At 44.2% G+C, this 26,448-nt stretch overlaps 1 protein-coding gene and 1 non-coding gene across 2 annotated transcripts in view; both read left to right on the forward strand.

Annotated features, from left to right (window-relative positions):
* Positions 1 to 26,448, forward strand: part of CAMK1D (calcium/calmodulin dependent protein kinase ID) — a 437,677-nt gene that overhangs the window by 61,053 nt on the left and 350,176 nt on the right. The window lies entirely within an intron of this gene.
* LOC123947835 lies at positions 21,542 to 21,670 on the forward strand. The gene has a single exon (XR_006819864.1). It is a non-coding gene; the product is annotated as a U6atac minor spliceosomal RNA (small nuclear RNA).

Here is a 26,448-nt window from a genome sequence, read left to right on the forward strand (position 1 = left end):
GGATGTCCCTATGTGACTCAGCCCAGCATGTCTCAAGTGCACTCTCCCTTCATTCCCCCTGCTCTCCCCATGGGCTCCTCTATCTCCCATTTCTCAGTGGCCCACATCCTCCTCCACCTGCCCTTGCCTGGTATCCAGTTAGGATTTGGGTTCCTTCCTCTTGCTTTCATCTCTTTTGATGAAAGAGATGGGGCTTTTCATCCAAGCCCCCATTTCCAGTTACTGGCCCTCATCAACAGTTTCAGTCTCTTGACTGTCTCAGTGTCGGTCTCAGTGACCCCACCACCAACCCCCGGAACATAGGCAGGAAAGGCAGGAAGCCCCCGTCATCTCTTCCCTGAATTTCTCCAATAACGTCTTTACTGTTCGCTCTCTTGTTCTTCAGTTTTGGCATGTCTCCAGCTTATTGTCCCCAAGGGGTCCTGGAATGATTTTCCTGGAGCACAGATTGGATGTTGTTCCTGCTCTGCTCCAGCCCCGTCAGAGACATCCCATTGTCCACAGAGTGACAGACGTGGAGTGATTGCTTGTCTGGGGTGTCTGTCTTCCCAGTGCAGATATGTATCTCTTAAGGTCCCCAGTTCAGATGATAAGCCATATGGTCTCCCACCTTATAAGGACTTCCAAGAGGTGCCACCCGCCCCCAGCGTCCTCACAGCTATCCTGGTCACATTCTGCATCAGCTGTGTGGAACTCCAAGGGCTCGGCCATGTTGTCTGCCTCCAGCCTTTACCCGCATGGGTCCAGCTGCCTGGAGTCCGCTGCCTCCTCTCCCAGCTGTCCCCTGCACTTCCCACTCCCCTCAGCTTTGATTTCCTTTCTTCCAGGAAACCTTCTTACTAGACAGGATGCCCCCTCCTATCTGCTCCCCCAGCTCCTGCACTCTGTTGGCTTTGGGTGCTGCCTATGGCTTTGTATTTAATTCTGTGTGCTAGAATTAAATTCTAGAAGACATTCTGCATGCTAGGTGCTCATCTCCTTCAGAGCTAAGGGCTCTCTGTTGGGCACTGATCTCTAAAGTGTGCCCAGTGCCTGCCAGCAACAAGTTTGGACCACTGTTTTTTAACTGGTGCCTAAAAGGGCAAGATTAAAGTAGGATTCCCACCCCCACCCCACCCCCCAGCCCTCCCCACCCCCCCGCCGAGAAACTGTCTCAGTCATCCTGACTCTTACATGATGAGAGGAATCCTTGAAGCCCCTGCACTGGGAACAGTTTCCATTGTGTTGCTGGAAACGCTGGGAATATAGATCAGAAAATTCTTGTCCTGCGGTCGAAGCATTTAGGCTCATGGTGACGGTGCTGGTGCGGGAGAAGAGGCCTTACCAGGTGTGTGTAACCTCTTCAACTAACATGTGCTGAGCCTGCAAGGATTTGACAATTTCCTCTTGGCACACCATTCGTGATAAGCTGTTATTTTGAGCACTGGGATGATTCCTCTTTAATGAGGGATTCGTGAGCTTTGGAACAGTTGGGCCAGAGATGGAGGAAGGCAGCTCCCACTGCTTGCGGGGCTGCAGAGGGTCCTCAAGATGACTGGGCACCCCTGGTATTTCAGACGGGGTCCCAGCAGGAAAGGAACTCACTCCAGGAGGTTCCAGTGAAGAGAATTTACTAGAGGGGCTAATGACAGAAGTCCAGGCAGGGTGAAGGAAGTCAGCGAAAGCTGTTTGGACTTGTGCCACCCCTGGGCACAGGAACAAGGGAAGGGGGAGCCCAGTGAGCCATGGAGAATGGTGCCAGAATGAATGGCTTGGGGACACAGCTATTGCTAGAGCCCTGGTCCAAAGCCTGGAGGGAACGGCAGAGGAAGTACACTGATCTCTCCTCTTGGCCTCTCTGCTCTTCTGATGGGTCCCCCACAGGCCAGCCCAAAGCCAGAGGGCCTGGGTGATGTCAGTAGGCAGGCCTCTGGGACACAGAGTAGGACAGGAGGGCAATGCATCCTTCCAGTGGCGATCCTGGAGGCCACAGCTGTTCCCCTTCATTTGTTTTCACCCATTTTACTCCCTGGGAAATGTCATAGGGCATACTCTTCTACCTTTATGGAGCTTACCCTTCCTTGACAGAAAAGTATTAGATCGGGCCTGACCTCCTGCAGGGACATACCTATGAACCATTCATGCCTCATAGTTCCTTCTTACCAGGGTTTCTTTCCTACCTTCAAAATCCTGCCTCTTGTCATTCCTCAAGGTGTCTAGACCATGGCATCATCTCCCTCTCGCTGTCCTGGCAGATGCAGTGGCTTTCCAGTGGCTTCCTCCCTCTGTTTTGTGCCTCATAAGTTGGGTCTCTTTATGGGAGCCAGTGCAATCCTGGGATTTGGCAGGTGGACCCAGTGCCCTGTGCCACGTCACCTTCCCACCACAGGCGGGATACACCCCAGTTTCTTTGGCTGGGCTGAGAGACCAGATGTGGGGGGCTCCATGTGCCTCTCACTGCCCAGCATTCTTGCCCCCCACCACTGCCCTTTCAGCCACACGGGCGACCCTGAGCACCCCAGCTAACCAGGTCTTTCCCACCTCGCCCTGTGCCCATGCTTTCTCTTTGCTGCCTCTACCTCCCCACCTTCTTTCTCTGGGGGGCTGGCTTCTCCTCATACTTCACCTCACAGTTTACGTGGCACCCCCATGACCTTTTTTCCCAGCCCCTGAAAGTCACAATGGCCCTTCCCTGCCCCCTCGTCTCTCCTGTAACACCTGGAACTCTGCACGCCCATCTCAGGGTGCCTGCACTCAGCCCAGGGCTGGCACACATCGACCAGTTCAGATCTGAGGAAAGTGTCCCTGAGAGACCAGGGCAGAGCCTGCCGCCAGGCTCCTCCTGAGGTTTTGCTTCTGCGGAATGCCTGGGCTGTGGGTGTATGACTGTTCCCATTAATTTAATTTACTGGTTTAGTATCCGGTGGGCCACAGGACTGAGGGAAGGCAGTTAGAAGAACAGACCACAGCGTGGGTGTCTCTTAGGTGGTGGTGGGTCAGTCCCTCCCTTTGTTTTTGTCTCCCATATTCTACCCTGCTCGCTTTCCCCTCCTGTTTTTCCCAGCCTCTGACTTTCTGGCCTTGTGTCTGTTGCCGTATGTAATGAAGACACACACATGCCCCTTTGCTGTCTCTCGCTGCTCTCTCTTGGACAGGAGTCAGCAGCCAGGATCACCATGGAAAACCTTTATCGCTTCAGATCCAGCTCCTTGGGGAATTTAGGAGTGCATGGATTGGATAAGCTGGTGGGGACCTTTGTACCTGCTACGAAAGAGACATTGCTCAGCAAAGCAACATGATAAGCAAGCCCCTGGTGGGGGGCATCATCTATGAGAGGAGAAAGAGTCTTGGAGCACTTCCCTGTGATGGTGGACAGCTAACGCCAGGCTTGCCGCAGGGCAGAGCCCAGCCGCTCTGAGCTCCTGCTCCTTCCAAGGGTGGAAAAGGGATCAACGCCCTTCAGCTTTCACTAAATCAAATTAGCCACTACCCCAGGTCATTTGAATTAATTACACGACCTTCCCCATGTCCTCCTTCTGGGCCACATGCTATAGTCTTGAGAATGAAGCCCTACGTCTTTGATTTTGCAAGTGAAGAAAACTGAGACCAGACAGACACCTGCCTGGATTCCGAAGACCACACGCTTCCTTAGTGCCAGAACTGGAGCTGGAATCGTCATGTCTTGAGGGTTGGATGTCTCTATTGTTTCTCTCTTGGAGCTTTTATGCAGAGATGTGATAACAAATCAGGAGATTTGCCTCATTTTCATATATTTTTTAAATGTATGCTTTCTCCACCTTGCTCTTATCATCTTATTATTGTAGCAGAGAAAGGATGAAGAAAATTAAAACAATAAACCACAGCGTTAAAGGCCGTTTTTGTGGCGACATTGATCAAACCCGTATCTCACCTACATATGCCACTTGGAGGCGGGAGCTGGTTTTCACAGCAGCACTGTAATCCCTGCTCGGTGAGGGCTGATGTGGATAACGAGCACTGCTCTGAGCTCATCCACACCATATGCCAGACCGACCAGTAGCGAGAGGGAACTAGGGCAGAGGTTGGGTCTGGAAGAATCTGAGGCTCTGATCACTTGGTCATTGAGGGAGAACAGACAGAAATAGGGATGAAGAGATGGAGTTGGTACAGCGCTGGTTCTCAGACCCCCCCCCCCCCACCAGGGGAACCGAGTAATCACACACACGACCAAGGGGTAGTAAATGACCCTCTCACGACCCCCAAGGAATGATTTGTTTAAAAGATTCTCCCAGTATTCCAGAACGAACACCGTGGCTGTTCAGAGCACCAGCCTGACTGGTGAGAAGGAACCAAGCGGGCGTGGATGGAATGAGTGTGTCCTCTCCTCCTCCGGGGGCGGGGAAAGGGGGGTGGCTGGCCATACTTTGGCCTTTCACCTTGCCTGCATGACCACGTCTAACGTTTCTTCTTTTTTGCTGATTCCCTGAAGGGATTAGGTAGCAAAGTTAGAAGTCGTGGCTATTATGCATTTTTCTGTATGACATTTTCAAGATTTACAACCTTCTTGCTTCTACTGAGGATTTGAAGATCTTTTTTGCAGCTTTTTATAGGCCTTTTTTTTTTCCCCCTGAGAGTCTTACACAAGGTCCACAGAATTAAAGTAAATTCAAATGTTCTGCGGCAATTTAACAATCTCTGAACTATGTTGCTGGAGAACTACAAAGGACCATGGATAATGCCCAGATACCTTCTGTGCATGGGGGTGGGCGGGGCATGAATGCCATCATCCTGCCAGGGAGAAATGGACAGACCACACACCAGGTGCTAGGCCCAGTTTTGTCTCAGTCAACCTCAGAATGACCCTATTTATACTATTTATACTGTTTTCTTAGAGATTAGGCAGGGGCCTGGAGATCCCCACCCCGCCATCCCCCAGTCTCCCAGCTGAAAACCTTCTCTCATCTAAGGTGCTTTAATGCCTAACTCTTTCCTGGAGATTGACTGATGGTTCTCATTACTACCAAGTGCCCTTCTGCAGGCCATGGGGTTTAATCACCAACAATTTCTAGTTTTCTTTCTTCCCTCATTTCCCTCTCCAGGTGCATAACATTTTTTTTTCTTTTTCAGATGGAGAGGTTTGATTATTTATTTATTTATTTATTTTTCACCTCTTTTTATTAAATTTTTAAAAAAATTTTAATCCCAATATAATTGTTATGTTTATTTCCAGTGTACAATATAGTGAATCAACAATTCTGTACATTACTCAGTGTTCATCACGATAAGGGTGCTCTTAATCCTCTTCACCTGAATCACCCATCCCACACGCCCCCCCCCCCCCCACCTCCCTCTGGTGACCGTCTCTGTTTTCTATAGTTAAGAGTGTTTTGGGTTTGTTTCTTTTTTCCCTTCGTCCATTTGTTTTGTTTCTTAAATTCCACATATGAGTGAAATCATATGGTATTTGTCTTTCTCCCTCTGACTTATTTCACTTGGTGTAATACTCTCTCAATCCATCCACATCATTGCAAATGGCAAGAGTTCATTCTTTTTGATGGCTGAATAATATTCCGTCATGTGTATATACCCTATCTACTTTATCCATATATTAATTGATGGACACTTGGGCTGCTTCCATATCATGGCTCTCACAAATAATGCTAGTATAACATAGGGGTGCATATATCCTTTTGAATAGATGTTTTTGTAGTCTAAAGTTTTTTGTTTTTTTTTTTAATATTTGCTTTTTCAGCAGTCTAGGCTTTCTTGTGATCCTCTCCCCTGACTTTGCTTGGTGATTTAGTCGACAGAGGATGAAATTGGTCCTAGAGAACGAGAATCTGATCATTCCAATGCATGAAATTTTGGAGTCCTTGTTCAGGTTCCACCTGATTTGAAGCAGACGGGGACCTTCAGTCTCTCCCCCAAATGCCTTACGTGTGGATCCCCACAAAGCTGGCACTTGGTGTATATTTGCCAAATGAAAACCACAGAAAAGAAGGGAAAAACCAGATCACGGATTCAGAATCTTTGCAGTCATATATTATTGATGGGCAATTTTATGTGTCAGTTTAGTTGGGCTGAGGGGTGCCCAGATAGCTGGTAAAACATTATTTCTGAGTGTGTTGCTGACGGTCTCTGGAAGAAAGTAGCACTTGAATCAGTAGACAGTAAAGCGGACTATCCTCCCCCAGGTGGGTGGGCCCCTTTTAATTCTGCAGGCCTGAGTGGAACAAAAAGGCAGCAGAAAGGTGAATTTGCTCTCTTCTTTCTTGAGCTGGGATGTCTGTCTTCTCCTGCCCTTGGACCTTGGAGCTCCTGGTTCTCAGGCCTTGGGACTCACACTGAATCTTCCTGTTGGTTTTTCTGGTTCCTCAGCTTGCAGATAAAAGACAGGGGGGGTCTCTTGGCCTCCATACCCACAGCACTGGGGTTGTGAAAATACGTGTGAAATGTCTACCAGAAGAGCTTGTTAGAGACTCAATGGCCAGAATTTTTATTGGGGGCTGCTCAGTTAGGCACCCTCTGCCTAGCATGTATCCAAATTCCAGAATCCCAGAAGGAAAGCAGATATTCAGCAGCCCCCCCCCCTTTTTTTTTTCTTTTCCCCATCGTGTAAGCCCTTCGTAGGCATTAGTACGTTTTTTTCCCCTTTAACTCGAACAGAACGAGATGCTTAGAAAGTTGTCTGTCATGGGGGCAGTGGTCCTATCAGTTTCGACAACTTTCCAGGCCTTTGGGATCTGATCTGGCTGGGGCCATCCTTCTCAGGGTGCCCTTAGTATTTCCAAAGACCTAGAGTAATACTGAATATTTTTGTATATACTAACAAAGGAAAGCTCTCTTACTTTTCTGTTGCTTTCTTACCTTGAATAACCAGCCCTAAATTTTCTCTCTTCCAAAGACTAAATTAAAACCCCAGTCTGTTAGAGTATTTCTTAAATTGTAGTTGGCTGTAGCATGATGGTACAGAGTATATGGGATTTGGAATCAGACACACCAACTTGACTTGTGACTTGTGAATAGTTGCTTGGCCTTTCTGAATCTCTTCCGCAAAAGATTTGTAGCTTTGCAGTGATGTGTGAGAAGGGTCAAACCCAGATCATGGATGCACAGTAGATGGCCACTCTTGTCATTAGCAGGGGCCCAGGGGCTGGCCGGGGTCCACTGAAAATTATTAAGTAGGCTGGGTGCTGGCTTATATATTCCAGGCTGTTCCTCTCACCAGTTGTGAGCCTTCAGTACTGGCCCTGAATTAGCTGTGGCTTTAGGAATAATAGCATCTAACAGGTGATTGCCTGAGGATTGCAAAAATTCAGCAAATCCTAAATTAGCAAATCTTCATTCATAATGAAAGAGTTAAAAAAATTTCCCTGTGATACTCTCAAACCTATTAAGTAATACTCTGTCTTAAGGTTCTCTGGAGAAACAGAATCAATAGAAGATGGATGGATGGATGGATAGGTATGGAGTTAAGATAAAGAATTGGCTCACATCATTACGGAGACTGAGAGGCCCCATGATTTGCTGTCAGGAAGATGGAGACCCAGGAAAGCCAGTGGTGTAATCACCAGTCTGAGGAAAGGAGAAGGCCGGTGTCCCAGCTTATCATCGGGGGAGAGAGTGAATTCTCCCTTTCTCTGCCTTTTTGTTCTACTTGGGCATAAACCACATGGATTGCATAAACAGATAGGCACAGCGAGCCATGCTCATCAATTAAAGAGTTAAAGTGGTGGGAACGCTTTATAAGTCGAATTTCTCAGATCGCAGCCAAGGGCCACCTTTGTAAGTGGCCTTTGCAAGGATAGGAGTCAGGCTTTTCTGTATTACCTCTCTGTGTCTGAGCTGTTCTGGGGGCCGAGGGCCTTGGCTCTTCACTCTGAGCAATGGTCATCGTCCTCTTCATTTTGGACCACTGCTCACAGATCTGCCTGGGAAAAGAATCTTCACTCTGAACTACTCTTGGCGTCTTTTGTCTACCTCTGGTACTCTCCTTCACATTGGGTAAATGACCTGTTCATCCTCTGCCCTGATGAAACTTTGTATGGCCATTGTCCTCTCTGACCTGAAAGGATGAAAAAGGTAGAGTTCTTCAGGACATTAATTCCATTCCTTTCCTAAATGGCATACTCAGCTTCTAAGAAAAATCTGTTTTCTTTAAAATTTTTTAAAAATTTAAATTCAATTTAGTAAATGTATAGTGTATTATTAGTTTCAGTGTAGAATTTAGTGATTCATCAGTTGCACAAAACACCCAGCACTCAGTACATCCTGTGCCCTCCTTAATGCCCATCACCCAGTTACCCCATCCCCACACCCACCTCCCCTCCAGCAACCCTTGATTTGTTTCCTAGAGTTATGAGTCTTTTATGGTTTGCCTTTCTCTCTGATTTCATCTTATTTTATTTTTCCTTTTCTTCCCCTAGGTTTATTGGTTTTGTTTCTTAATTTCCATATATGAGTGAGATCATATGGTATTTGTCTTTCTCGGACTTATTTTGCTTAACATAATGCCCTCTAGTTCCATCCATGTCATTGGAAATGGCGATTTCATTCTTTCTGATGGCTGAGTAATATTCCATTGTGTATATATACCACATTTTCCATTCTACTCTCGATGGACATCTGGGCTCTTTCCATAGTTTGGCTATTGTGGACATTACCGCTATAAACACTGGGGTGCAGGTATCCCTTTGAATCATTATGTTTGTATCCTTTGGATAAATATCTAGTAGGGCAATTGCTGGGTCATAGCGTAATTCTATTTCTAACTTTTTGAGGAACCTGCATATGTTTTCCAGAGTGAAAACCCTGTTTTCTAAGCACAGGTTATTCCATGAGGAGAGATCCCTGGGCACGTCTTTTCCTTGTGGGCACATTCCTTTCTGCCGTGACCCCTTTTCTATTCATTTCACTCATTGTGAACTTAAACACTTTAATGAAATTTGCCTACCACTGCTGACCTCTCAGCCGGGGGTAGTGGGTCTCCATTTTTGATGTTATACCAGGGATGATTAACCCTGAGATTTAAAATTCTCACCGTTCCTTCTGAAGTTTGAGGCACTGGGTAGAGATGAGTTAGATTTATTCTCTATAACATAGAGGAAGCTTACCTCTTTCCTTCCTGTGTGGCTCCATTCTACCAGGTAGTGAATAGTGAATAGTTTTGACTTTGGTTTTGACAGCAACAAGTAAAGAAACTTGTCTTTGGACACCGAATAGAAACCAAACACCTTTTCTTTTTTTGTTTTTGTTTTTTTAAAGAAAGACACAATATTTCTATTTGATTTTGGCTTTCCATAGTATTTTTCCAAGACTTCAACCTTCAGCTGCAGGATTCTTTCCCATCTTCTGCTCCCATAGTCTGGGCAGGACAGATGTTAGGTACTCTTGTCCGTGTCTACCAGGGGCTATTATCCCAATGCCAATGCCTGGCTGTCTGAGGACTATTGTCCTATGTACCACAGAGTAAAAGTATTTTTCTTTTCCACAACTCATTTTTGAAGTTATTATGACAGGTGCTTTCTGCAGGTAAAAACACTGCGTGTGTCTCAGAGACCAGAATGGTTGTCTGCTGCAGTTTAATATTTATTGAAAATGTTCGCCTATGGTGCATTTATTGACTGGAGACCAAAGAGTGAGAGCCCTGTGCTTTCAAAATTATTCTGTGAATGTACGTCCCTTTATGTTTGCAGGAAGCTTTATCGCTATTTAGTTGAGCTACAGAGATTGGATTGATAGGACAGAAACGTTCTGTGCTTTTTTATTTGCCCGCATTTTACGGCTTCGTTGTGATAATGACTGTGGATATGGGCTCTTCTTTTTCTTCCTCCCCGCTTCCGCTAGCAGGGTTAGCGTGATCATCTGCTCCGTGAGCAGGCTGCCCCGCTGCCCTCCTGAGTGGTTTGCACTTGAATCTGACAGGCTCAGAGCCCTGAGATGGGGGCGAGGACTTACCTTGTTTCTTCTGCTGTGTCTTTGTCACCAAGAGGCTGACGAGATTTTGTCTTTTTCAAAAACATGGGGAAGAATGTGGTGGCCTGATTTGCATTGCAGTCTAGCAGAAACCTGTGGAAAAGAAAAATAATTTTACTTTATGTTACACGGGACAATAGTCCTGTTTAAATCTGGGGACAGGTAGAGCTGGGGCTGCTCTGGGGTTCAATCTCTTGAAGCTCCTTAGAAGACTTGCCTTTGTGTCACCTGGCATTTATGAACTATTGTATCTGTTGCTTGACTTTTTTTTTCTTCCTGCCATTCTTGGTCCTTTTGGGTACGTTCATATATACGTGTTGTTGTTGTTGTTTATTTAATTTGTGTGACAAGAGCCGAACTCTTTTTTTGCGGCTCAGTCTAAACTTTATACATTCTACTCAAAGATGGGAATGAAAAACTCCCTATAGCCTGAGAAGTGCTTGGTAAAGAATCCATCTCAGTAAAGTCTCCGGAACACGGAATGGATTGGAAATTGTATAAAATGAATTTTCTTGTATATACAATACAGGTGAAAAAAAATGCAAGTTCATGATTTATTTTTAAATTTATGAAAGAGGATCTCTCTGATGACATAAAAATGCAGCAGGTAATAATTCTTCAGGTCTTCCAAGAAATTAGAATGGACCCAAACTCCATAAAATTTAAACCAAAGGCTCAAAGAGTTATTACAGGAGTCTTAACTAGTAATTTGCTTTCCTTAAAACTTTTGTTCCTAGGGTGCCTGACTGGCTCAGTTAGAAGAGCATCTGACTCTTGATCTTGGAGTTGTGAGTTTGAGCCCCGTGTTGAGTGTAGAGATTACTTAAAAAAAAAAAAAAAGAAACAAAAAACTAACTTTGGTCCCCCTGAAATACTATACAAAAATGGAACTTCATTCTGCTAATAGTTTGATTCAAATGGACCTGCAAAGCCCTTCCAGTTTTAGTCACCCTTATAGCTGCCACACCAGACCTTGAATATTCACCTTTGGGGTTTTCATATGTGTAAAGTCTAATCACTCTGCTCTTTTCATTCATTCATTTACTCACTCATTCATTCATTCATTTTAAAGATTTTATTTTTAAGTAATCTCTACACCCAACGTGGGGCTTGAACTCACAACACCGAGATCAAGAGTTTCATGCTCCACTGACAGAGCCAGCCAGATGCCCCCATTCTGTTCTTTTAGATCGTGGATGGTTATATGTGGAGTCCTTTTCTCTTCCTTTGTTTTCTTTTATAACAAGGAAAAGATCAAAAAGGAATGTTCAGCCATTGTGGAGCATTTTGGGAAAAATGAAAAACTGCTTCCTCCACTTTATTTGCAAGGGGAAGCACCTTAGAAGGGAGTAGACTTGGAAGCGCCCACAATTCTGTGGAGAGAGGAAGGGGTGATGGCGGATTCCAGGCAAAGGTCTGAAGAAGACTGGATATGTCTTTGCCTCCTTTTTACCACCCCTTTTCCTCTCAGTTCTTTACTCTTTCCTCTTCTCCTCCCTAGTTCTCTCTTCTCTAATACTCCCCTTCAATTTTGAGCCTGTTTCTTTTACTCCCTTTATATATTAGCAGTTGAGAAAACAGGGACACCCCTTTCAAAGAGATCTGTTTTGTTAAGGACTGGACAGCAGAGCCAAAGGCATTAACCCTCAAGAGTGGAACTTTGGCTTCAGTCAGAAGGACATTTATGAGCAGAAGTCTTCTTAGGAATTGTCTGTTTATAAGATCTGTTCATTGTTTGTGAGACAGAGATGATAGATGTCCTCTCTGTGCCAGGTGCTGCTGTCAAACAGGTGGATGAACGACGTTGCTCGTGTTTTGAGGTCCCTGCAATGGCAGGGGAGGGGATAGACAGGCATAAGAATTAGTAGTTGCAATAGGGAGGCACAAACCACGTGTTGTGTTCACATAGTCCGGCGTGAGAACAACTGTAGCAATGTCCATTCCCCTGGAATCGGAGACTTGGAGGGGAAAAAGACACAGAATGAAGCAACGTGTGGGTTCTGGAATGAAACCACCCTGGGGGTTTGAACTCTTCATGACTTGAGTTGAGTTAGACCTAGCTCTGGTTCTGCCATTTTTGTTTTGGCTTCTCGTGGCTTCCTTCCTTCAGCTTCCTTCCTCTTGTTACTCTGCTGACTTCAGTGTCAGCCTCGCCGTCCCCAGTGTGAGATGCAGAGCTCAAGAAATATGGCCTAGAAAGGGGGAGACATGATTGGACTGCAGAGCAGACAGATTTTTCCTTTAGATATTTCAGGTAGCATTGTCTTAGAACGTTAACCCACAGTTTTAGACAGGAGACTGTCCCAAGATCTTTTCTTTTCCTGACTTGCCTTTAGCCATTTATAATCACTGCATCTGCCTTGGCTGCAGTAGTCACAAGAAAAAAGGTTCCTGGTCTTTTTAATATAAAAGTCATAAACCATGGCTAGACAATGCAGAAAATTTTATCACTACTTAATTTTTATTGTTAGCATAGCTCTTAATTGCCTTCCTTATCTTCGTGCCTGCCTGTTGTTGTCCAGGATGAAGTTAACAATGTTTGGAAAGTCAGTTCAGAGGTGAACTAATGATGTGGTCATAATAGCAGATATAGGCATGTTGTTGGCATTTGGTGAATGTCAAATACTAGTTTTAACGATAATGTATTTGGGGGAGGAATGAAAAGTTCGTCTGTGGGAGAGGCTCTTGTCCTTTGTAGATAACAGTGTTTATTTCTGTTGCAGAAATACGGCTTCTTGGCTTCAATTACTAACTTTATCATTCAGGCTGCTTATATTTGAGGAAGCTAGGCTTTTTTTCCAGTAGGGATCTTAGCCACAATATAAACCTTTCTCTTCTTGTAATCAAAGCCCTTTGTGGCAACCTCAATGCCAGTCAGTTATCACCAAACCCTATGGAGTTAGACCACTAAGTTGGTGTTGATCTGGTTTTTAGGTTCCCCTTCCCTCCATGCCTTCAGATCCTACCTATTCTGTATCTTCATTTGATTTTGACTTCTGTTGAGAATTCCGGTTTCTATGAAAACACAAACCGGAAACAGAAACCCCCCTTCATTTATTCCCTTTGAGGTATTTGGACTAATGGAGGGAGGGGCTCTGGAACAGGGTTGAGCACCACCCAAGATGGTGATTTCCCCAATTCATTCTAAGATACCTCCCTCTTTCTAGGATTGGTTGTTTGAATCTAACTTTCTTGGTCTTTTGTGTTATTTTAGCTTTGATGGCACAACATTAAAGAAGGAATTGATTCATTCAAACTTTTTGTCAGTACTGGAAGATAGTAAAAGTACTGGAAAGTTGACTGCATTCTCCTTTATATCTTTGTGTGTGTGTGTGTGTGTGTGTGTGTGTGTGCGCGCGCGCGTGTGTGGAGTGTGAAGACATTTCTGCAGGAAGTCACCCAGAACCCTTCAAGGGAATGACTGACATCTTTCCATCACTTCATGATGAGAGAGGCTGAATGGGCGACCTTAGGCTGCTGCTGCCCACTGGGCAGCCTCCACGTAGTTTTCTAGAGGTGAAATGGCAGAGCTGCCTGGACTTCTTGCCCAGTTTTGTTTGAGAAAGAGTTAAACATACATGAATAATTTGAAATTTTTATGAGGAAAACACAAGCAAAAGATTTTTCTGAAATCAGACTTTTTTTGGCCTATGTGTCAGATTTTATTTTTCTCTTTTATTTTTGGTTTTTCATTTTCTGTAGTATTTTTTTAAAGCTTTATTTATTTATTTGAGAGTGTGAGTGGAGGCGGTGGAGGAGCAGAGGGAGAAGGACAAGCACACTCTCTGCCGGGTGTGGAGTCCGAAGCGGGGCTTAGTCCCATGATCCATGAGATCATAACATGAGCCAAAACCAAGAGTCAGACACCTAACTGACTGAGCCACTCAGGAGCCCCAGTTCTCCTGTAGTATTTTTAAAGGCAGCAATGAGAAAGAATTATCTCTGGATCATTTTTCCCAGTGAAAAACATTAGGCATGACTATGAGGAAATGGCACGTGGCCTTAAGGAGGATGTATGACAGAGTCATCATCAAATGCTGACTCTGTCCCTCAGGGCTCTGTGGGCTTGGCAAGTTTCTTAAACTCCCTGTGCCCCAGTCACTTGATCTACATGGTGGAGACAATAATCTCTGGGAGGCTGTGGTGAGTAACTGAGATCATTCTTGTCACATGCTTAGAATAGTCCCTGGTATGTAGTAAGTAGTTCATGGTTATTATCTGTGATTATACACTAATTCTATTAGGTCATGTTATTACATTATGAGGGAATTGAGTTTCTTGGTACACTGATGTGGCCTTAGAAACTTGGAACAAATGTCCACCCAGGCTAGTGTTGAATGACTATGTGGCGATTATTTGGTTGTTTGGATCAGAGAAGAAACCCAACCTAGCAACTTTTTTTTTTTTTTTTTTTTTTTTTAATCAAAGCTCAGTTTGCCACACAGATTGGGAGCCTGTAGGGCCCCTCCAAAGCTGAGTAGGCAGAGCCTGGATGGCCCTCTACATGGCTACAGTCACCTTGAGTAGCTGCTCTGGTGTAGAGGATATAAAACTTCACAAATGGTCTTTTGTAAAACATTAGAGGAAGGATGCTGGACTATTAACCAGCCCCACCGCTAACTACTCTGTGTCCTCTGGATCAGGCCAGCTATTCATTCATTCATTCATTCATTCATTCATTCATTCACTCCATTTGTAAAAAATGCTAAGATATTTTCAAGTAAATTAAAGATACTTTATTGCACAATTTCACAATGTATGAGACATGGAAACCACCTAAGTGTCTGGCAACATGACTGGATCTATAAGATGCGGTTTTTTTACATTCAGTGGAATATTATTCCACCATGAGAAAGAAGGGAATCCTGTTGTATGTGACCACGTGCATGGACTTCTAGGGCATTCGGCTAAGTGAGGTAAATCAGGCAGAGAAAGACAATATATGATACCACTTACATGTGGAATCTAAAAGAGCCGAAGTTGTAGAAGCAGGGTGTAGAGTGGTGGTTACCAGACGCCAGGAGGGGGAGAATTGGGGAGAGGTTGGTCAAAGGGAAGTTGAATAAGTTCTGGGGAATCTAATGCACAGCACAGTGATTTGAGTTCACATACTGTATTATAAACTTGGAAGTTCCTGACAGACTAGATCATAAATGTTCTGAGCACAAAAAAGAGGGGCGCCTGGGTGGCTCCGTGGGTTAAGCCTCTGCCTTCGGCTCAGGTCATGATCCCAGGGTCTTGGGATCAAGCCTCGCATCAGGCTCTCTGCTCAGCAGGGAACCTGCTTCCCCCTCTCTCACTGCCTGCCTCTCTGCCTACTTGTAATCTCTGTCTGTCAAATAAATAAATAAAATAAAATCTTCAAAAAAAAGAAATGGTGGTACCAGTGGAAGTGATAGCTGACTCCAGGGTGACACCAGATCAACACGTTGTACATCTGAAATGTTCACAGTGTTGTATGTCAGTTACATCTCAATTTAAAAAAAGAGATCTTGACGTTCCACCCTCAATACAGTATGGCCTTCCATCCCTTCCATTCTCTCCAAGAAAGGAAAGAGGAAAGAAAGAAAGAAATTTCCTCATACAACCAAAATAACATAATCATAACTTGCACAATTACCACTATGTCTTTACTACCTTCTCGTATCCAGTTCAGGTTCAGGCTTCCCCAGGTAGGGTCAGCTCATACACTGCATTTACCTTACGTTAGTGCGGTTGCTTCGTCGGGGCAAGGCGGGGCAGTACTGACTAAGTGGTCTCTAAGGCCCAGGGTTCATGTTTTAATACCTTTAACCAAGTGCTACTCAGATGCTGTTCATTCCTCTCTTGTTCTTGGAGGAAGAGGATACAAAATTTATATCTTATTTATTTTATAGAGCTTATATTATTTATAGAGCTCAACTACGGCTCTAGCATGATAAGCTGGAAACATGGAGATTCCTTGGCTCATGGGATCCGTCAAGACAGGTGGGGAAGGAGTATCACACTGGGTTGAGGAGACCTAATGTTAGGTGGGTTGTGCACTTGCCAGAAAGAGTTTTAGGCCCAAGAGTGGCTTACCTTTTTTGGGCTCCGTAAATATTCCGTGCCATTTATAATCATAAGAAGGACTTGGACTGTCCTTCTGATGTCATTTTGTTTTGTTATTTGAGACTCCAGTATTTCCTTCAGAGGGACTGAATGCTGGGGCTCTCAGGTTGCATGTCTAGGGGAAGTCCCATTGCTCCAGAAATGAAAGAGTGAAAAAGTCCTATAATGACAGCCTTGCGGACCTTGGTGCTCCAGCCTCAGAGATCACTGGCCTGTTAGCACATTCTCGGCGTCATGCAGTGTCCCTGTGAAGCCATTTCCCAGCCTCTTCGCTTTCTGCCCACCGACCTGCCTGGGACCACCTCGTTATGTATGTGATGTACGATGGCCCATTAGGAATGTGCTCTTCCCACCTGTGCTCTGAACCGGTTGAGAACTAGGGTTGTGGGGTCAGGCAGGTAGAGACCAAGGTAAGAACTACTTCTGATAAAAGCTGAATTGGAGGCTGTAGTATGTGACGATAAAGAGCTTCTTAATTCTGAACCTCCACATCAAGGGGCACTGCCTGCTGCAGGCCTCCTTCCTAGGCATGGGGGAGAGAAACGTTAGGTGGGCTTCTAGTGGGTGCCCAAGGGACAGAGGGAGAAGCGGCTGAGTGTCCAGCCCTCCCATTCCTCCGGGCAAGCCTGACAAGTCCCTTCTCCTGCCCTGGGGAGGAGGCGGAGGGAGGGGACACAGGCAGAAACAGCCACAGAGAAAGGGACACCAAGAGTAGGGAAGATTCTTTCCCCTTTCTGCAATCCTCCTTTTGGGACCTGGCATTCCCCGGCATTGTGGGGGCCTTGTGGGCTCCTTCCCTGTCCCAGCTTCCTAGACTAGTTTATTGGAGGAGAGAGAGAAATGAGGTAAGTTGTGATAACGGTACCATTCAATAAATGTGGCCATTCATGAGATACACAGTCCCTGAAAAGATAAATCTTTTAAAAAAATTGAACTTCAAAATTTCCCCCAAACTCTGAATATTTATTGCATGAATAAATATACCAATCACCTGTTTGCCTCTGGGAGGCAGAGACTCAGGACGGGTGTGTGTGTGTACGCGTGTACGCGTGTGCACGTGTGTTTGTGTGCGTGTATGAGAGTGTGTATGTTGGGGAGGTAGCAGAGAGGAAGTGGGATGGAGAGCCAAGGCTTTCTGAAATATTTATTACCTAGAGGATTTCTGGGGTTCTCTGAAGGGGTGCCCATGCCCTGAGTGTCCTGGAAGTTAGCTCTGCTAACTGAGAGACCTTTTGCCCCAGGATGTGACAGGAACCAGGGCAGCGACATTGGGGACTTGATGAAGCACTTGTTTGGGGAGCCCCTTCCTTTAACAGGTGAACAGCCATCCCCTCATGGAGGGAGATGAGCCATTCTGGGTCCCAAGAAGTTGGTGTGATAGAGAAGGAGGAACCCGGGGCTGGTAGAGCAGGTGGATTGGGTAGGTAGCGTTTTCCGACCTCTAACAAAGTAGGGAAACCATGCTTTGCCTTCAGGCATGTTCTGAGAGCAAAGCATGGAGCAGGACAGCAAAATTTATTCATATTAATGGAGCAGAAGATTGCATTACATTTTTATGGACGTTAAAAAAATTGTAAAATGGGCGCCTTGGTGGCTCAGTTGGTTAAGTGTCCGATATGATCTCAGGGTCATGAGATGGAATCCATGTGGCGGCGGGGGGGGCGGGAGTGATGGGTGAGGGTGGGGGGCGGTGCTCAGCAGGGAGTCTGCTTAAGATTCTCTCTCCCTCTGCCCCTCCCCCCCGCTTGCTGGCACGCACACACTTCCTCTCCCTAAACAAACAAATAAATAACATCTCTTTAAAAGATTGTGGTTAAATATATGTACATAAAATTCACTATTTTAAGCACTTTCAGGTGCACAGCTTGGTGGCATAAATTCCATTCACAGTGTACCTCCACCATCCATCTTCAGGACCTTCTTATCTTCCATGATGGAAACTCTGTCCACTCACCACTGCTGCTAACCAGCCCCTGATAACCACCGTTCTACTTTCTGTCTATCAATTAAACTAAATCTAGGGACCTCAACTAAGTGGAATAGAATTTGCCTTTTTGTGCCTGGCTTATTTCACTTGGCATAATGTCCCCGAGGTTCATCCATGTTGTGGCAGGTGCTAGAATTTTCTTCCCTTTAAAGACTGAGTAATAGGAGCACTTGGGTGGCTCAGTAGGTTCAGCCTCTGCCTTTGGCTCGGGTCATGATCTCAGGGTCCTTGGATCGAGCCCTGCATCAGGCTCTCTGCTCAGCAAGGAGCCTGCTTCCCCCTCTCTCTCTGCCTGCCTCTCTGCCTACTTGAGATCTCTTTCATCAAATAAATAAATAAAATCTTTAAAAAAAACAAATAAAAAATATATATTTATTTATTTGTGAGAGAGAGATATTGCACAAGCAGGGGGAGGGACAGAGAGAGAGGGAGGAGCAGAACCCCTGCTGAGCAGGGAGCCTAACCTCAGGACCTTGGGATCATGACCAGAGCCAAAGGTCATGACCTGACCTCAACTGACTGAGCCATCCAAGCGCCCCAATGATATGTCCCATTTTGTTTATCCAGTTCATCTGTCAATGGACCCTTGGGTTGCTTCCCCCTTTTGGCTTTTGTGAATAATGCTGATATGAACATAGATGTACAAATAGCTGTTTGCATTACATATTTTCAAAGTAAACTTTTTTTTAATACATGCATTACATTTTTGGTGACCGTAACATACTTCCAATTCACATTGAACTTGTTATCCAAAACCCCAGAAGTTTTAAGCATAACAAGTATAATAGATTTTGTCCTTGATCTTTGTCCCTTTTGTCCTGAGTTGTTAAATTTGTACAACTAAATTGTATATTTCATCTTGTTAGGTCTTGTTCACCAAATCAGCCTGTCAAGACTTTTTAGAATTCTGAGTCTTTCATCTCATTTAACTTTGGGTCGTTCACAAATATTTACAATCATATCTTCTATATCTCTGTACAAGCCTCCAAGAGCTGTGGACGCTGCTGGAAACCTCCCCCTGGTTGGCATCTTTCTCTGGGTGTTGCTGTGCCATTTATACAACTTTTCTTACCCCTGGTTCCATTCTTCATTTTGTTCATAAGGAAACGTATTACCCTCTGACACGCATATCTGCACATTTTCATGCTCTAATGTCTTCAGACTTGCTGACAATGGGGCCAAGCCAGCCTGGTCACATGTGTTCTTTGAGTTTTCTGGGGTAGGAGATGGTAGCCACCGGAAAATTGTAGTGGAGTGAGGATTGGTGTTCTCTTACAGCATCATGACCAGCTTATAATGAGAGCAAGTTTCCAAACAAATTCAGCATCAAGACACTTCTTAAAAAAATGGGTATGAGCAGTCAGGCAGAGTCTAGCCCATATGTTCCATTCTGTCACCTGAAGTCCCAGCTCTGTGTCCTCTTAGGTGCTCTGACCACCACTTAGGATGACAGCTTCCCTTGAAACCGAGTATTCCAGTATTCCAAAAGTAGGATTCCATTTTCCTTGTGATAGACATCAGGCAGCCCAGGAATCCTCCAAACCAATGACTGGACAATTTGGGGATCCAGTCTAAGGGTACATGTCTGGGGCCTTGTTGGATGGAGTCTTATACCCTGTCTGTTCAAGAATAGAGACTGTCTAAACTATTTTACCCCATTCTTAATGCTCATCAGGCTAATTAACCACTGATTTCATCAAGAAAAAAAAATCATTCTTCACATTCATTTTGTTAGTTAGCAGAGGAATTAATATTACTCAAATACAGATAACAGAAGTCGTACTAGTTAACTGCTCCTGGACTAAGGACTTCTTGGTCAGGATGTTAGCTGACCAGCTCAGGATACTGAGATATAATTTACCTACAGTAAAGATAACAAATCTCAGAATTTTTTCATCTGTGTAAGGGCTACCTAGATCAAGATGTAGACCATTTCCAGCACCTCGAGAGCTCCGTGGTACCCTTTTCCTCAGTCAGAATTATGCCCTTCCTTCCTAAAGGTAATTATTGTTCTGACCTTTGTCACCACAAATTAGTTTTGACAATTTGAATTCCATGTAATGGAATCATACTTAAGTTTTGTGAGATTCCTTAATGTTGTATAAATTGTTCATTTTTTCCCCATTGCTCTGTAGTATTCCATTATATGAAATTTAATTAATTAATTAATTATTAACATATAATGTATTGTTTCATGAGTACAGGTTTCATCAGTCTTACACAATTCACAGTGCTCACCATAGCACATACCCTCCCAATGTCTATCACCCAGCCTCCCAACGCTCCTACCCCCTACCCCCCTCCACTCCAACAACCCTTAGTTTGATTCTTGAGATTAAGAGTATCTTAGGGTTTGTTTCCCTCTCTGGTTTCGTCTTGTTTCATTTTCCCCTCCCTTCCCCTGTGATCCTTTGCCTTGTTTCTCAAATTCCTCATATCAGTGAGAGCATGTCATAATTGTCTTTCTCTGATTGACTTATTTTGCTCAGCTTAATACCTTCTAGTTCTATCCACATCGTTGCAAATGGCAAGATTTTGGTTTTTTTTGGATGGTTGCATGGTATTCCATTGTGTATATATACATATATACCACATCTTCTTTATCCATTCATTTGTTGATGGACGTCTAGGTTCTTTCCATAGTTTGACTATTGTGGACATTGTTGCTATAAACATTCGGGTGCACATCCATTGCATAAAATTCAGATACCCATTCTGTACTTGGTAGACATTTGATTATTTCCAGTTTGGGGCTTTTGTGAGTAAAGCAGCTAAAAACATTCTTGAGCATGTCTTGATGAGTTATTGATTAAAGTAACTAACTGTCCCTAGAATTGGTTTATATTCACACATACAGAGAGAACACTGTATTATCCATGATACGTGGTTTTGAAGTATATTAAACAGATCCTACAAAACTGTATCAAACGAAGGAATAGAGTCGAGTATATTTTATTTAGTGAAGTATATATTGGAACAAAAGGAGATTATTGCTTTTGTGCTCCTTGACTAATAAATATTGGAAGTCAGAGGGTCAGCTTTTCAGAGCCGAGATTCTCATGTGAAAGTATGTTATTTCCTGAATGCTTTCTGTAGAAGGGGTGGAAAAAGGACCTTTTCATTAATTCTGCAAATAGGCATCATTTTCTAATTTTAGGTTGTCACTGTGAAAAAAAGTCATGAATTACTAAAAAAACTCAGAATAACAACTACTTTTGGGGGTCTCTGCATTGGAATGAAAAAGGTTTTTAAATATTCATTTATATTTTTCTTTCCATGTCATTTTGGGTATTGTGATGAAAAGAAAGTATTTGCTGCTGATTTAGAATCCCTGAATATTCTTATAAAAATTTAATTCTATCCATATTAACTAGACTTTCAAGGCTTTTTTTAGAGGGCTTGTTTTCCTCTAATAGGTTACTGGAGGGAAAATCTGTTAGCCTAGAAAATTGATGGATGGAAGTAGAATAGGAAACTAAACTCCGGCTGCCATTGGGGAATGCTGCATCAATTGAAAATTTCAAAGGGTCTGTGTTTTATGAAAGCGAAGAATCAGGTTAGCACTCCCCTTGACAAGAATGGAAAAAAATTCCAGTGCCCCGTAGCACATACATACACTGAAGCTATCACCATCTCTTTACAGCACCAACAGTATTTCTTAACAACCCTACAGTGTAAACCAACATTACAGATATCCTCTTCCAGGAGTTTTTCTCACACACACACACCTGCACATGTCTTGAGGTGACACCTGTACAAGGTTAGTACTGAAGCTTTGCGTGTAACACCAGGCACCTGAAGTTACCAGGTGTATGGCAGTCTGTGAGGGAGTGGTTGAAGGATGGTGTCCGTGTGCAGTGAGTGCTGTGTGGTTGTTAAGAGAGAGTGACGATGTGTGTTCCAATGTGGAATGGTATCCAGGTACATTGCCATGTGGAAGGAACAAGCTGGAGACTGGTGTGTAGACTATGGAAACTTCATGTAAGAGAGATGGGGATCTGGAGATATATAGGGGAATTTGCTTATATTTGCTTAGAGAAACACTGGAAAGATAAACGAATACAGACATGGACTATAGCAGTGAACAGGAAATGTAGGGGTTGAGAGTGGGTGTAAGAATGAATCCATCTGCATGGATCTTTTTTGTATTGTATTGACTTTTGGAATCCTATAGAAGACAACCCACCAACAAAAATGAATCTGTCCGGGCATGCCCCTTGACATTGAACTAGACCAAGAGCAGGTGGCAGAGGGAAGCCGGTTGACTTCATCATGAAAGGGTGAGGTCACCATCTCCATTTCCTTTCTCAGAAGCTCTCAAGTTCAGTAATTCAGTCTCGGTGCTTATTGAACCAGTGTGCCGATCTGATGTGCTAGGCGCTATCTTAGGGGCTGTCAGTGGGAGCCTTAAGGTCCAAGCTTTCATGGAGCTGCTTGAAGGGACAGACAACAAGGAGATGATGATCGAGGGGGAGAAGGCTCATGCTGCTGGGTCCTGGGGAGGGAGGTGAGAGCAGCTCCCGCTGAGGTCAGGAGGGAGGTTAACTGCTGATCTGTATTCCTGCATGTTCAAGCCGAGTTTCTGCATAGTATTGTGGCCTGTAGGATAATAAAGAGGGGCAAATTCTCACTTTCATTCTTTGGCTACAGTGCTCAGAATGTCATTTTACCAGTATCTCTTTATCTCTTCAGTTAAATTTCAAATAAAGAAACACATTTTAGTAGCCCCCCAATCTACTACTGTGTGGGCAGGAGACCAGAATTTAGGTGAGTAAATCACAAGTTGATTTGACCATTATAGTTTGTCTTTACAACAGTTTGGGAATCGTGTTATCTCTATGGGGATCATGTTATTTCTATGATTTGTGACTATGAATATTACTCTGAGAAGTCTGTTATTTTTTCCCACTCATTAAGTGGTTAAGTGTACATTGTCCCTTTACTGTGACATATTAGGTATAGAAAATTGAAACCCCCCCCCCCCATAGTGCTCACATTCCAATGTATCTTCAAGACAATTACTTTCTTAAAACACTTTAGAGATATTCCCACGGTAGATGATGTAGTCATTTGCAACATTTCTCCTCTGTTTCTTTATTTTTTTTTTTTCTCATTCTGGTCTTTTACTGGCAGATTTCTCTTTTACCATTTCTGAATCAGATGAAATATTAATACAGTTATTTTTAAAAATTTCAACGATGACATGATTTTTTAAAGGGCGAGGTTTTTTTTCTCTCTTCCTTTCAGTTCCATTAAGTTCTGGTGAAACCGGAGAAACGGAGATCAAAGGCTGTAGGAAATTGTGACGGTCAATGTGCTTCTCGCCTCTCCACTTCGCCCACTGCTTAAGTCTTGCTCAGATTTGATGGAATAAAAACACAGAGACTGGCAGCCAGAGTTGGGAGTCTGGAATTTTCCTGGCAACTAAAGACCAAAATACAGATCTATCTGGAGCCAGCATATTCACAAACAAGCGTAGGTTTGTGATTTAGTTAAGAAAGCACCAGAAGTCAGATTTAAATTAAAAAAAAAAACAAAAAAACGAAGTAATGAAGATCCTTATTTTATAATCCCAATAAAGTGCTCTCTGTAGAATAGTAAGGAAACACTCAGGGGTCCCAGGGATCCTCTGTCCTAGGGGATGCACGGAAAGGTGATGGCCATGGAGGCTTGCTAGTGTGTTTTCTGGTGCCCACTGCTTAAGAGACTTGGGCCATCTGGGAGGACTGGCCATTTGGGGACTTGGTCAGAGCTATTCTCTCTTGGAATCTCAGGGTGAACTCAGGAGGATGTGGTCTCTGCTTCCTGGTAGGTGAGCTCTTCTAGTCTGCTGCCTGTCTGTCATGGCCTTACAGGAATGTGTGACATCCCTGGGCCTGGCTGTGGGGGTTACTGGAGCTGTTCCCCGATGGTGTGACTGTTTGCGGTGTCCATTGCTGGCACAGTCAAGCCACCTTGCAAAGAGTGAGGCTTATTAAGCGGCTACAAGCAAGCCTGATGCAAGGGATCTAGGCACTGTGAGGGTCTAGGTCCGGTGCTAACACTAGGTTGTGTTTTCTTTCCGAAGTTCATTGCCAGAGTGGAAATAAGAACCACAGGGATGCAGAGGTGAGAACGGATGATGGAACAAATTCTCTGATGCCTTTTGCCAGTTTGGGGGGGATGTTTGTAGAGTAAGCGTGTCTAAAAGCAGTGTGGCAGCCTGTGAAATCACTTGTAATGTGGGGTGTGTTCTTCCCCTATGACTGGGGACCCTACGTGCTTCTAACAGAAGACCAGCCACACTGGGTGGAGACCGCATTCCTTTGCCATGTCAGCTTTGATGGAAGAAGTTTGTTGCCTGTCACAGAAACCAAAGAATTACTTTTCTTGGAAGCAAATCCGTTTTCTAACCACACGGTAAACGGTCCTCTGGTGTCCACTTTGCGCGGATGTTCTCAGCCAACACTTCTTATATCTTCTGTACACAGCCTGAGCCCTGGCTCCTTGCTGAGTCAGCGGAAGAAGAGTGTATGTTTACAGCGGGTTTAGTGTTCTGCCAAAGCCCAGATTCTGTTAATTTCATGACAAATAATTTTTCCTATTTTACCAAATTGACAATTTATATGTCTGGCCTGTTTAAAGTTTTTTAAACTGCTGCTGCGCATTTGACTACATATGTGGGAGTCTCAAGGCAGTCCGTCAGAATGGGTGTAAAATACTCATAGTCACGAGGACAACAAAAATATCTGGTATTTGTGTATTTCATTGGTGTTCAGGACACGCAATTTCTGTGTTGTGCGTGTTATTCAACAGGTGATGGATGGGAGGTCAGGCCCCACCAGCTCAACAGGCCAATTTGAGTTGAGGAGTTTTTATTTCTATCCAGTGCATAATGGGGTCCTTTCATATTGGTGAGAAGAACTCAGAGGGCGTGCTTAGCAGCAGCAGGGACAAGGAATGTTCTGAGTGGGCTGGGGAGAGATGGTGTGCACTGTAGCAAAGAAGGTGCGTCTCTTGGCAAGATTCTGTTGAGCAAACAGTGGCTGAAATTTGTGTCAGGAGCAAACTTATTTCCTGCCTACTTGGGTTAGGGAAACCAAATAAACTCTAAGAGGTTCTTTTTGTTCTTTTAAAAAAGATTTTACTTATTTGGGAGCGAGCACAAGTGGAGGGAGGGGCAGAAGGAGAGGAAGAGGGAGAAGTAGACTCCCTGCTGGGAAGTGGAGGGCTCCATCCCAGGACCCCCAGATCACAGCCTGAGCGGAAGTCAGGTTAACAACTGAGCCACGCAGGTATCCTTCCAAGAGATTCTTAACAAAATATTATATGTATATAAATGTATCACATATTGGGGCTTATTAGTATTTATTAGTAAATTTGGTCATATGTTTATATTCAGAAGTTGTCCTTTTTAACTAAACAAAGTTCATAACCTGCCAGCACATTTCGTATCTACATCAACTGATTTTCTCATGTCTGAGGTTGCTGCTGGTGTTTTCCTGGTACTTTTTTTTTTTTTTTTCATCTAGGGCCCATGACTTGAAGGATGTGTTATTAATGCTGAGCAGGGCTCTGAAAGCCTAGTTAAAATGTATCTCAAAACAGTAGTAAAAGTCGCTGGCTGTTCCCTGTCTTCTTCCCATGATTGTTGAATGACTAAGTGTGGAATTAAGATGACTGATGTGCAAACACGTAGCATAGGCCTTGGCAGATGGGTGTTCTGTAAATTGGTATTTTCCCTCACCCTCAGTAGTGTTGTGAGTCCTCCTTTCCTCCCTCCCTCCCTCCCTCCCTCCCTCCCTCCCTCCCTCCCTTTCTCTTTCTCTCCCTCCCTCCCTTTCTCTTTCTCTCCCTCCCTCCCTTTTCCTTCCTTCCTTCCCCTCCCTTCCTCCCTCCCTTCCTTACAGCTCCATGCCCAAGATGGGGTTTGAACTCACAACCCTGAGATCAAGAGTTGCATGCTCTATCACCTGAGCCAGCCAGGTGCCCCTTAGTAGTGCTTTTCAGTCTTCCCCTTGCTCTCAAGTGCAGAGAGTGGTAAACACATGAACTTGGGCATCTCTGGGTGTTTCATGGGCTCCCACTCAGGAACACCGATGTCCTAGGAAGATGTGCTGTTGTAACCTTGTGGCTCCACCTACTTCCTGGTGCACATACTATAATTTGAGAAGTTTAGTGTTAGTAGCTAATGTTGGACAGGGCGGAAGGGAGCGGTCAATATATTCACTCCAAACATGTTTTCTCATGTTTGATAATCTTTGAAATTTGGCCACTTATATATGGGTTATAAGGCCATTCTCTTAAGCAGGTTAGATTAAACAACACACCCATGTCCCAGTTGTTCCAGACATGGGCAGAGGATCAGCATTCCTAAATTCTGAGTTTGTGTGTACAACTAAAATGTGGAAATCTGATGACAACACACTGTACTTAGTGTTCTGTGGATTTTAGTTACA

The sequence above is a fragment of the Meles meles genome, chromosome 7 (assembly GCF_922984935.1).
Source record: "Meles meles chromosome 7, mMelMel3.1 paternal haplotype, whole genome shotgun sequence".
NCBI classification, from domain to species: domain Eukaryota; kingdom Metazoa; phylum Chordata; class Mammalia; order Carnivora; family Mustelidae; genus Meles; species Meles meles.